Source organism: Hemiscyllium ocellatum, chromosome 5 (assembly GCF_020745735.1).
Source record: "Hemiscyllium ocellatum isolate sHemOce1 chromosome 5, sHemOce1.pat.X.cur, whole genome shotgun sequence".
In the NCBI taxonomy this organism is placed as follows: domain Eukaryota; kingdom Metazoa; phylum Chordata; class Chondrichthyes; order Orectolobiformes; family Hemiscylliidae; genus Hemiscyllium; species Hemiscyllium ocellatum.
Genome location: NC_083405.1, coordinates 136,046,743 through 136,059,438, shown reverse-complemented (window position 1 = coordinate 136,059,438; position 12,696 = coordinate 136,046,743). Strand labels below are relative to the sequence as shown.

General features: G+C 46.9%; 1 protein-coding gene across 1 annotated transcript in view; it reads left to right on the top strand.

Moving 5' to 3' along the window:
* The first annotated feature begins 12,191 nt into the window (after positions 1–12,191).
* Positions 12,192–12,696, top strand: part of fbxl6 (F-box and leucine-rich repeat protein 6) — a 53,726-nt gene continuing 53,221 nt past the window's right edge. Inside the window, exon 1 of the mRNA XM_060825231.1 lies at positions 12,192–12,226. The gene's annotated coding sequence lies outside the window, so the exon portion shown is untranslated. The remainder of the gene's footprint in view (positions 12,227–12,696) is intronic.

Genomic DNA, 12,696 nt, shown 5'->3' with positions numbered 1-12,696 from the left:
AAGACAGAAACATGTCAATGCCTGCCCCTGGCCTTCGCTCACTCGGTAACTCGGGAGATATGCAGGAATCAATCCCAAACAAAAAAGATGACTCCTTTATAAGATGCAGAAATCCAATCGTGAAAGGCTCAGCGAATTTCACAAGAGGAAATGTCACATTACGAAACACATAACAGCGGCTAGCAATCTGCAGAAAAAAGGAACGGAATGAACACTACACAGCCAGCTAGTCCGGGAATCTGCTCTGGGGCACGTACTGCAAGTGGGAACGTGGATAAAAATGCTCAGGGCACCCCACTACGCTCTCATGGCCAACATCACTTGTGTTACATCATCATGGTTCAAGACTCTTCCAGAGGCTATAATCCACAGTCTAAGTGTTACACTGTCACAGACAGTGAAGAAGCAATACTACAGGAATGCTAAAGCGGAGAAGCAGTACAGTGCGGCTGTTGTTACAATGGGGAAGACTGTACAGTGGGAGCGTTGTTACAATGGGGAACAGTACAGTGCGAGTGCTGTTATAATGGGGAAGACAGTACAGTGCGGGTGTTGTTACAATGGGGAAGACAGTACAGTGGGAGTTATAATGGGGAAGACAGTACAGTGGGAGTGTTGTTATAATGGGGAAGACTGTACAGTGGGAGTGATGTTATAATGGGGAAGACTTACAATATGAGTGCTGTTATAATGAGGAGGACTGTACAATGGGAGTGCTGTTATAATGGGGAAGACAGTACAGTGAGAGTGCTTTAAGATGGGGAAGACAGTACAGTGGGAGTGCTGTTATAATGGGGAAGACAGTACAGTGGGAGTGTTGTTATAATGGGGAAGACTGTACAATGGGAGTGCTGTTATTATGGGGAAGACTGTACAGTGGGAGTATTGTTATAATGGGGAAGACTGTTCAGTGGGAGTGCTGTTATAATGGGGAAGACAGTACAGTGGGAGTGCTGTTATAATAGGGAAAAATACAGTGGGAATGTTGTTATAATGGGGAAGACGAGAGTGGGAGTGCTGTTATAATGGGGAAGACAGTACAGAGGGAGTGTTGTTACAATAGGTAAGACTATAGTGGGGGTATTGTTATAATAGGGAAGACTACAGTGGTAGTGCAGTGAAAATGGAGAAGACTAGAGTGGGAGTGTTGTTATAATGGAGAAGACTGTTCAGTGGGAGTTATAATGGGGAAGACTGTACAATGGAAGTGCTGTTATAATGGGGAAGACTGTTCAGTGGGAGTGCTGTTATAATGGGGAAGACTGTACAATGGGAGTGCTATTATTATGGGGAAGACTGTACAGTGGGAGTATTGTTTTAATGGGGAAGACTGTTCAGTGGGAGTGCTGTTATAATGGGGAAGACTAGAGTGGGAGTGCTGTTATAATGGGGAAGACTGTTCAGTGGGAGTGCTGTTATAATGGGGAAGACTGTTCAGTGGGAGTGCTGTTATAATGGGGAAGACTGTTCAGTGGGAGTGCTGTTATAATGGGGAAGACAGTACAGTGAGAGTGTTGTTATAATGGGGAAGACTGTACAGTGGGAGTGTTGTTATAATGGGGAAGACTGTTCAGTGGGAGTGCTGTTATTATGGGGAAGACTGTACAGTGGGAGTGCTGTTATTATGGGGAAGACTGTTCAGTGGGAGTGTTGTTATTATGGGGAAGACAGTACAGTGGGAGTGCTGTTATAATAGGGAAGACAGTACAATGGGAGTGCTGTTATAATAGGTAAAACTATAGTGGGAATGTTGTTATAATGGGGAAGAGGAGAGTGGGAGTGCTGTTATAATGGGGAAGACAATACAGAGGGAGTGTTGTTATAATAGGTAAGACTACAGTGGCGATATTGTTATAATAGGGAAGACTACAGTGGGAGTGCTGTGAAAATGGAGAAGACTAGAGTGGGAGTGCTGTTATAATGGGGAAGACAGTACAGTGGGAGTGTTGTTATAATGAGGAAGACTGTTCAGTGGGAGTGTTGTTATAATGGGGAAGACTATGATTTTGGGATCAAAAAAACTGCAGATGCTGGAACGTAAAGTAGACAGGCAGGAGGCTGGAAGAACAGAGCAAGCCAGGCAGCATCAGGAGATGGAGAAGACAACATTTTGGGGATAACCCTTCTTCAGGATTGGAGGTGGGATAGGTGAAGTTGCAGACAAAGGAGGGGGGGAATAGTTTGGTGAGAGAGGCAACATGCTGATGTCGTGATCAGTGAACATAGGCAGTTAGTTGATGGATGGATGAATCCAGTTGGTATCTGGAAGGAAGGGTCAGTAGACAGAATGGAAGGGAGGAGGCGGGTCTGAAAAGGGAGCCAGTGGGGATGGGTGGGAAGGTTATCTGAAATTGGAAAACTCAATGTTGAGTCCTCTGAGTTGTAGACTGCCCAGGTGGAAGGTGTTGTTCCTCCAATTTGCAGTCTGATTCACCCTGGCAACAGAGGAGGCTGAGCATGGACATGTCAGAGAGGGAGTGGGAAAGGGAATTGAAATGGGCGGTGCCTGGGAGGTCAGGCCGGTCATGGTCTATGGTCATAGAGTCATAGAGATGTGCAGCACAGAAACAGACCCTTCGGTCCAACTCGTCCATGCTGACCAGATATCCCAACCCAATCTAGTCCCACCTGCCAGCACCCGGCCCATATCCCTCCAAACCCTTCCTAATCATATACACATCCAAATGCCTTTTAAATGTTGCAATTGTACCAGCCTCCACCACATCCTCTGGCAGCTCATTCCATACACGTACCACCCTCTGAGTGAAATAGTTGCCTCGTAGGTCTCTTTAATATCTTTCCCCTCTCACCCTAAACCTATGCCCTCTAGTTCTGGACTCCCCCACCCCAGGGAAAAAACTTTGTCTATTGATCCTATCCATGCCCCTCATGATTTTATAAACCTCTATAACATCGCCCCTCAGCCTCCGACGCTCCAGGGAAAACAGCCCTAATCAATTCAACCTCTCCCGAAAGTTCAAATCCTCCAATCCAGGCAACATCCTTGTAAATCTTTTCTGAACCCTTTTGGGTTTCAGAACATCTTTCCGATAGGAAGGAGACCAGAATTGTATGCAATATTCCAACAGTGGCCAAACCAGTGTCCTGTACAGCCGCAACTGGTCCTGGCTGAGATGCTCAGCAAAATGTTCCCTTACTTCATGTTTGGTCTCACCGATGTACAGAAGACCACATCAGGAGCACCGAATGCAGTAAACTAGGTTGGAGGAGATGCAGGTGAACCTCTGGCTCACCTGGTAGGACTGCTTGGGGTCCTGGATGGAGGTGAAGGGGGTGGTGTGCCAGCAGGTTTTGCATCTTTTAGGGTTGCAGGGGAAGGTGCTGGAGGGGCTTGGGGGGTTAGTGGGGAGTGTGGTGTGAACCAAGGAGGGTGAAAGGAATGGTCCTTGCAGAAGGCAGAGATGTGTGGGGAAGGGACGATGTTCTTGGTAGTGAGGGTACATTGGAGTTTGCAGAAGTGTTTGAGAGTAATACATTGGATGCAGAGGCTGGGGGGTTGGAAAGTGAGGACAAGGAGGATTCTGTCTTTATTATGTTTGGATGGGGTTTGGGGTTTAGAGCAATGGAGCGGAGAATGGAGGAGGTGCAGTGGAAAGTTGTCTGGATGATAAAGGGGGGAAAGAATGTTGTTTAAGAGAGATGGACATCTGGGATGCTTGAATGAAACATCTCCTTGTCAGAGCAGATGCAACAGAGGCAGAGGAATTGGAAAAATGGGATGGAGTTTTTGCAGGATAAAGGCTGGGAGGAGGTGTAGTCCACGTAGTTATGGGAGTTTGTGAGTTTATGGTAAATGACAGTCCATAAACTGTTGCCAGAGATGGAAATGGAGAGGAAAAGAGGTGGGAAGAGTCCGAGATTAACTGACAAAAAAAATGCCAATGCTGGAATCCACAGTAGGTCAACAAAAAAACCACCACACCACATCCAAACCTCACCTATCACATGCTCCCACCACACCACATCCAACCCTCACCCATCACATGCTCCAAGCACACCACATCCAACCCTCAACCATCACGTACTCCCAACACATACATCCAACCCTCACTCATCACATGCTCCCACCACACCACATCCAACTCTCACCCATCACGTGCTCCCAGCATACTACATCCAATCCTCACCCATCACATTCTCCCAGCACACCACATCCAACCCTCGACCATCATGTACTCCCAACACATACATCCAACTCTCACCCATCGCATATTCCCACCACACCACATCCAACTCTCACCCATTACATGCTCTCGCTCTTCGCTCCCTTCCTTTAGCCTCGTCGAATCCCCCCAAAACCCCGCACGTGAAACTTGCTGCATATTTACCATCCACCCAACCTCAAACTCTTTGAGGCCGAACAGTCTGTCCTGAGTAAAGGGCTTATGTTCGTGTTCCTCCACCCTCACCTCAATGAGTTCCATGCCTGCCATGATGTGGAGCTCTTCTTCTGCCGCCTCTGTCTCTGTGCCTTTTTCTCTGATAAGGACACCCAACCACTCTCCGAGGACCCCTTCCCTGGCTTCCTTCTGCTTCCTCTTGGACAACCCCCCGTGGCCTCTTACCTACCCTAGATCTCTCTATTGTTGACTACTGACGTGACATCAACCACCTCGATTTCTCAACAACCCCTCAATCACTCCAGCCTCCCCGCCTCTGAACGAGCAACTCACCACTCTCTTCACATCAATCACCGTTTTACTACCAAACCTGTTGACAAAGGCAGGGTGGTGGTCTGGAGGACGAACCTCTACGTTGCAGATATCAATTACCAATTCTCTGACACCATGTCCTACCTTGACCTTGACCACGACCCCACCTTGGCCCACCAAGCCATCATCTCCCACACCGTCCATGACCTCATTGCCACTGGTGATCTCCCCTTCACCACCTTGAACCTCATAAACCCCTAACCCGACAATGCCCAGTTGTACCTGCCCCCAAGATCAACAAGCCCAGCTACCCCAACCATTTCCGCACGCTCCTATCCCACCGAACTCATTTCTTCCTATCTCAACTCCATCCTTTCCTTCCCACCTACATCCGAGAAACAAACCATGCCCTCCTCCTCTTCGGAACCTTCCAGTATCTGGCCCCAGCATTTCATCTTCACTATGGACAAGCAGTTCTCATACACGTCCATACCCCACAACAATGGCCTGCAGGCCCTCCATTTTTTCCTCTTCAACAGACCCATCCAGTTCCCACCCCCACCACTACCGTCCTCTGCCTCGCTGAATTAGTCCTTGCCATCAATAATTTTCCTTCAGTTCTTCCCACTTTCTCCAAATCCAGGGGATGGCCATAGGCACTTACATGGGCCTTAGCTATGCCTACTTCTTTGTCGGTTACATTGAACAGTCCCTCTTCAGTATGTACAACAGTACTATTTCCCAAATCTTCTGCCATTACATTGATGCATTGGTGCTGCATCCTGCATCCAGGCTGAACCGTGGCAGTTCATTGACTTCCAACCCGCCCTCAAATTCACTTGGTCTGTCTTGGACTTTTCCTTCCCCGTTCTTCACCTCTCCATTTCCATCTCTGGTGACAGTTTACCGACTGACATTTACTATAAACCCATAGATTCCCATAACTACCTGGAGTACAATTCCTCCCACCCTATATCCTGCAAAAACTCTATCACGTTTTCCCAATTCCTTTGTCTCCGTCACATCTGTGCTAATGAGCAAGCAGCCCAGATGTCCAATTATTTTAAACAATGTTCTTTTCCCATCCCCTGTCACCCAGAAAGCCTTCCATTGCATTCTCACCCCATTGCTTTAAACCTCAAACCCACTCATACATAATAAAGCCAGGCTCCTCCTTGTTGTCACTTTCCAAAGTATCATCCTCATACACTTCTGCCAACTCCAAATCCCCCCACCGCCAAGAACATCTTCCAGCTTCCAATCTGGTCTTCTCTACATTGGTGAGACCAAACATAAAGTAAGTGAATGTTTCCCCAAGCGTCTCAGCTGGGACCATAAAGGCCGATCTGACCTTCCAGGCACCACCCATTTCAATTCCCCTTCCCACTACCTCTCCGACATGTCTATCCTCGGCCTCCTTCATTGCCTGGGTGAATCAGACTGCAAATTGAAGGAACAACACTTCATCTTCCGTCTGGGTAGCCTACAGCCCGGAGGACCCAACATTGAGTTCTCCAATTTCAAATAATCTTCCCACCTATCTACCGGCTCCCTTTCCAGCCCATCTCCTCCCTTCCATTCCACCTTCCTTCTAGCTACCAACCAGATTCATCCCACCCATCAACCAACCAGGTCCTACCCACCACCTGTGTTCATCTATCACTATGTCACCATTCTGCCACTCTGCCCACCCAAAACCCTTCCAAATCTCCCCCCCCCCCCACCATCTCCAATCTTGAAGAAGAGTTATATCCGAAACGTTGACTTCTCCACCTCCTAATGCTGCCTGGCTTGCAGTATTCTTCCAGTTTCCTGCCTGTCTACGTTATATTGGGGAGGGCAGCATTGTGGGAGTGTTATATTGGGGGCACTATAGTGGGAGTGCTGTTATATCGGGGGCACTACAGTACAAGTCTGTTACATTGGGGGCAGTACAGTGGGAGTGCTGTTATATTGGGAGGGCAGTACTGTGGGAGTGCTGTTATATTGGGGAGGGAAGTCCTGTAGGAGTGCTGTTACATTGAAGGGGAACAGTACCATGGGAGTGCTATTATATTGGGGACGGCAGTACCTTGGGATTGCTGTTATATTGGGGAGGGCAGTACTGTGGGAGTGCTGTTATACTGGGGAGGCCAGTACCATGGGGGTACTGTCATATTGGGGAGGACAATCCTGTGGGAGTGCTGTTATATTGGGAAGGGCAGTACTGTGGGAGTGCTATTATATTGGGGACAGCAATTCCTTGGGACTGCTGTTATTTTGGGAAGGGCAGTCCTGTGGGAGAGGTGTTATACTGGGGAGGGCAGTACAGTGGGAGTGCTGTAATATTGAAGGGGAGCAGTACAGTGGGAGTGCTGTTATATTGGAGAGGGCAGTACTGTGGTTTTGCTGTTATATTGAAGGGGATCAATACTGTGGGAGTGCTGTTATATTGTGGAGGGCAGTACCGTGGTAGTGCTGTTATATTGGGGAGGGCAGTACTGATTTTGCTGCTCCTCGGATGCTGTCTGAACTGCTGTGCTCTTCCAGCACCACTAATCCAAAATCTGGTTTCCAGCATCTGCAGTCAATGTTTTTACCTAGTACTGTGGTAGTGCTGTTATATTGAAAGGGAGCAGTACTGTGGGATTGCTACTATATTGATGGGGAGCAGTACCATGTGAGTGTTGTTATATTGGGGAGGGCAGTACTATGGGACTGCTGTTATATTGGGGAGGGCAGTACTGTGGGATTGCTGTTATTTTGGAGATGGCAGTCCTGTGGGAGTTTACTTTTAGGGATCCTACAACTACACCACAAGAAGGCTCCCATGGGTCTGCTTTTTTTAACCTATCTTTCAAATTAACCTTTTCACGGATGTGAGTACACACCTCTGGAGTAGGCAGGACTTAAACCTAGGCCTTTCAGTCCAGGGGTAGGGTCATTACCACTGCAGCACAAGGAGGTCCCCGTGGGTCTGCTTTTTTTTCTCTCTCTATTAAGTATCACCAGTAATCAACTGTGTTCGTTAGTTCAACATTGTGGGGTGCTGTTATTTGATTTTGTTATTGTCACATAAAAAGTATTATTTTGCATGCAAACCAGACAAATCATACCTTAGTGAAGTACATCAGGATAATAGAACAGAATGCAGAATATAGTGTTACAGCTGCACAGAAGGAGCAGAGAAAGACCAACTCTCATATTTGAGAGGTATGTTCATAAGTTTGATAACAGCGGGAACGAAGCTGTTCTTAAATCTGTTAGTACGTGTTTTCAAACTTTTGTATCTTATGCCCGATGGAAGAGGGTAAGAGGAGTGGGCGGGCTCTTTGATTATGTTGGCTGCTTTCCTGAGGCAACAGGAAGTACAGACGGAGTCAATGGTTGGAAGGTCAGGCAGCATCCAAAGAGCAGGAGAATGGACCTCCATTCTCCTGCTCTTTGGATGCTGCCTGACATGCTGCGCTTTTCCAGCAACACATTTTCAGCTCTGATCTCCAGCATCTGCAGTCCTCACTTTCTTCTCAATGGTTGGAAGGCTGGTTTGCGTGATGGACTGGGCTGTGCTCACAACTCTCTGTAATTTCTTGTGGTCTTCAGCGGAGCAGTTACCATTTCAAGCTGCAATGGATCTATATAGGATTCTTTCTATAGTGCATCTACATAAATTGGTAAGTCATTATAGAGACTGCTAAATTTCCTTAGCCTTCTGAGCACGTAGAGGCATTGGAGTACTTTCTCAACTGTAGTGTTGTTGTGGATGGACCAAAATAGATTGTTGGTGATATTTACTCCAAGGAACTTGATGCTCTTGACCACTTCCACCTCAGCATCATTGATACATGGGGCGAGTTCGCCACACTCTTTCCTGAAATCAACGAGGTGAAAGTGAGGACTTCAGATGCTGGAGATTAGAGTCAAGATTAGAGTGCTGCTGGAAAAGCACAGCAGGTCAGGCAGCATCCAAGGAGCAGGAAAATTGAATCGTCGATTTTTCTGTTCCTCGGATGCTGCCAGACCTGCTGTGCTTTTCCAGCACCACTGTAATCTTGACTCTTTCCTGAAGTCAGTGACCAGTTCATTTATTTTACTGACATTGAGGGAGAGATTGTTGTCTTTACACCATGCCACTAAGCTCTCTATCTAGTTTTTTTTCTCTTTTTTATTTTATTTTACTTATCTCTTGGTGAAGAGCTTGGTCGCAGCTTCAGCGGTGGTGAGTGGACCCAGCAGTATGGAATCGAGTGGGCACAGTGGTGCAGACTCACAGCAGCAGCGTTGGAGAGAGTTTGGGTTTGCAGCGGCCTCTGAATCGATGAGGCGGTCCTTGTACCAACTCATGGCTGCTGCGCCAGAGGTGAGTTTAGATTCTTGATGGCATCCATTGCAGATTCATGGAGTTGCTGGCAGAGGCAAGTTTGGGCCCATATGAGCTTTTGCATTGGCAAGGTCCAGCAAGGGTGTAGGTGGAGGTGAGATGGTGCTGAAGAGTGACAATCTTTGTTCCTGTGGTGGTGACAAAGCGAAGAGAAATTGTACTGGCCACCAGACTGATGGCTCATGGTGGAAATTTAACACGAAGGACTATCAAGTTGGACACTTTCTTTATTTCTTCAATTTTCAGCCTTTATGTTCAATGTCTTGGTTTATTGTTCAGTATTTTAAGATGGTGTCAGAGAGTGGTGACACTATATTTTCACTGTATTTTGTAACAAGATACATGTGATAATAAACACATGACAACACATGAAATCTTTCCTTTGTCTAAGAGTCATAGAGCTACACAGCACGGAAAGAGATCCTTCAGTCCACCTTGTCCATGCCAACCAGATATCCTAAATTAATCCAGTCCCATTTGCCAGCATTTGGCCCGTACCCCACTAACCCTTCCTATTCATACACTCAATTATACCAGCCTTCACTGTTTCTTCTAGCAGCTTATTCCACCCTCTATATGAAAAGGTTGCCCCTTAGGTCCTTTTTAAATGGATGTAGGTTTGCTCGCTGAGCTGGAAGGTTCATTTCCAGATGTTTGTTACCCCACTACCTAACATCTTCAGTGGGTCTCAGGCGAAGCAATGCTAAAAATTCCTGCTTTCTATTTATATGTTTGGGTTTCTTTGGGTTGGTAATGTCATTTCCTGTGGTGATGTTATTTCCTGTAGATGGGGTCTAACTCGATGTGTTTGTTGATAGAGTTCTGGTAGGAGCCATACTTCTAGGAATTCTCGTGTGTGTTTTTGTTTGTCTTGTTCTAGGATGGATGTATTGTTCCAGTTGAAGTGGTGTCCTTCCTCATCCATATGTGAAGATACTAGTGAGAGAGGGTCATGTCTTTTTGTGGCTAGTTGATGTTCATGTATCCTGGTGGCTAATTTTCTGCCTTTTTGTCCAATGTGGTGTTTGTTACAGTGCTTGCATGGTATTTTGTAAATGACATTAGTTTTGCTCGTTGTCTGTATAGGGTTTTTCAAGTTCATTAGCTGCTGTTTTCAACCAGAACTCTATCAACAAACACATCAAGTTAGACCCCATCTTCCAACCCCCAAGAAAATAAACCGGAAGTGACTTCACCATAGGAAATAACATCACCACAGGAAATGACATTACCAACACAAAGAAACCCAAACATATAAATAGAAAGCAGGAATTTTCTACCTTGCTTCGCCTGAAACCCACTGAAGATGTTACCTAGTAGGGTAACGAAATGTCTGGAAATGAAACTTCTAGCTCAGCGAGCAAACCTACATCCAAAACTTCAACCTGAGCTACACATCTTCTCAAAATTCACTAAGTTCCTTTTAAATCTTTCTCCTCCCACTTTAAACCTGTGTTCTCCAGTTGTGGACCCCCCAACCAGGAGAAAAGACCTTGGGTATTCAACCCAACTATACCTCTCAAGATTTTATAAACCTTTATAAGGTCACACTTCAGCCTCCAATGCTCCAGGAAAAATAGCCTCAGTCTAGTCAGCCTCTCCCTATAGCTCAATCCCTCCAACCCTGGCAACAATCTTGTAAATCCTTCCTGAACCCTTTCAAATTTCACAACATTCTTCCTGTAGCAAGATCAGAATTGAATGCAATATTCCAAAAGTGGCCTAACCAATGTCCTGTAATTTGCAAAATGACCTCCCAACTCCAGTATTCAATGCACTGACCAATAAAGACAAGCATACCAAATGCCTTCTTCACTATTCTGTCTACCTGGTACTCCACTTTTAAGGAACCATGAATCTGTAATGTAATTATACCAATTCCTCTGGCAGCTTATTTCACCCTCTGCATTAAAATGTTGCCCCTTGGTCCCTTTTAAATCCTTTCCCTCTCACCTTAAAACTATGCGCTCTACTTTTGGACTTCCCAAGTCTGGGAAAATAAGGTTGGGGTTGTTTTCCTTGCGATCAAGAAGGCTGAGGGCTGACATGATTGAGATTATACAAAATTGTGAAGGGTAGAGGTTGAGTAGACAAGGGGCAACATGTTTCCCTTGGTAGAAGCCAGGGTGCAAAGATTCAAGAGAAATTGCAGAAGGGTTAGAGGAGAGCAAAATCTTTTGTTAATGCAGAGACTGATGGGTGCCTGGAATTAACTGCTTGACTTGGTGGTGGAGGCAGGGAGAACCTAAATTCTTTTTAAAAGAATCGGGGTCTCTTTGGGTCAGCAAGAACAAAATGGATTGAATATCACCCCTGCTGTAAAAAATGAGGTCTGCAGATGCTGGAGATCACAGCTGCAAATGTGTTGCTGGTCAAAGCACAGCAGGTTAGGCAGCATAGAATTCTCTATTCCTGAGATGCTGCCTAACCTGCTGTGCTTTGACCAGCAACACATTTGCAGCTATCACCCCTGCTGTGCTATATCATTTCCATGGTTCCATGCATCTTCACAGCATTGTGCAGTTTTCATTTGAATTTGACACCAACCTTAAGTCCAGTAGTTATCCATGAATGAGCATGGCCACAGGAGACACTTGTTGGGCCGAATGGCCTGCCCTGCGCTACATTGTACATTAAGTTTCCATGTCCAACGTGTTTCTTTAATTGTCTATACATGAAATGCGAGTTTCCTTCTTTAATAACTTAGAACAGTCATTAGATCGATAAAGAATTGTAGACCCTGTGGTGATTCGCAGAAATGCAAAGCGTCAAGTAAAAGAAATAAATTAAATCGTGCGATTAAATTAAATTGCTACAGTTTTTTAAAAACTTCAAAAACTACCTGTTTATGCAAATGAGCAACTACAAAATAAACGTCAGCATTTTGCTTTGTGCCACGCATTTAACGCAAAATAAAAATAAAATATATATTTAAGGTTTTAAAATGAAAAATTCTGCCAGTTTAAAAAAATTCAGTCGCTTCGGTCGTTGTCCCCTCCCCTTTAAATCGTTACCTTTAAGTTTACGGGAGAAGCGCGCGTGTGGTGATTGACAGGAACCTTGGACCAATCGACTGCGAGGACTGCGTGGTCCCTCTGAAGGTGCCGCAGAGAAACAGCCAATTGGCGTGAGGCGAGGGCGGGACTTGGTGACGGTGTCTTCCGGTGAGTGCGAGCGGAACAAGATGGCGGCGGTGAGTGAGTGAGGGCCGCGAGTGAGAGGCGGGGGGAGAATAGAGTGAAAGCTTCGACCCACCTCACTCACCCTCAACTACACCCTACGCCCCTCATTAGTCCTTTCTCCCCTCCACCAACAGCACCCTCTTACTCCCATCACACTACTCCCCCCTTCCCGCCTCTCACTTTTTCCCCCTGGACCTCGCCCCTTCCCTCCCCTTCACATACCCCCCCCACCCCCTCCCCCCCCTCCCCCTCCCCCCCTCCCCCTCCCCCCCTCCCCCTCCTCCTCCCCCCCTCCCCCTCTTCTTCCCCTCCCCTCTCCTTCCCCTCCTCCCCCTCTCCTTCCCCTCCTCCCCGCCTCCTCCCCCTCCCCCCCTTCCCCCCTCCCCCATCCCCCCCATCCCCCATCCCCCCCATCCCCCGTCCCCCCTCCCCCCCCCCTTCCCCCCCCCTTCCCCCCCCCCTCCCCCCCTTCCCCCCTTCC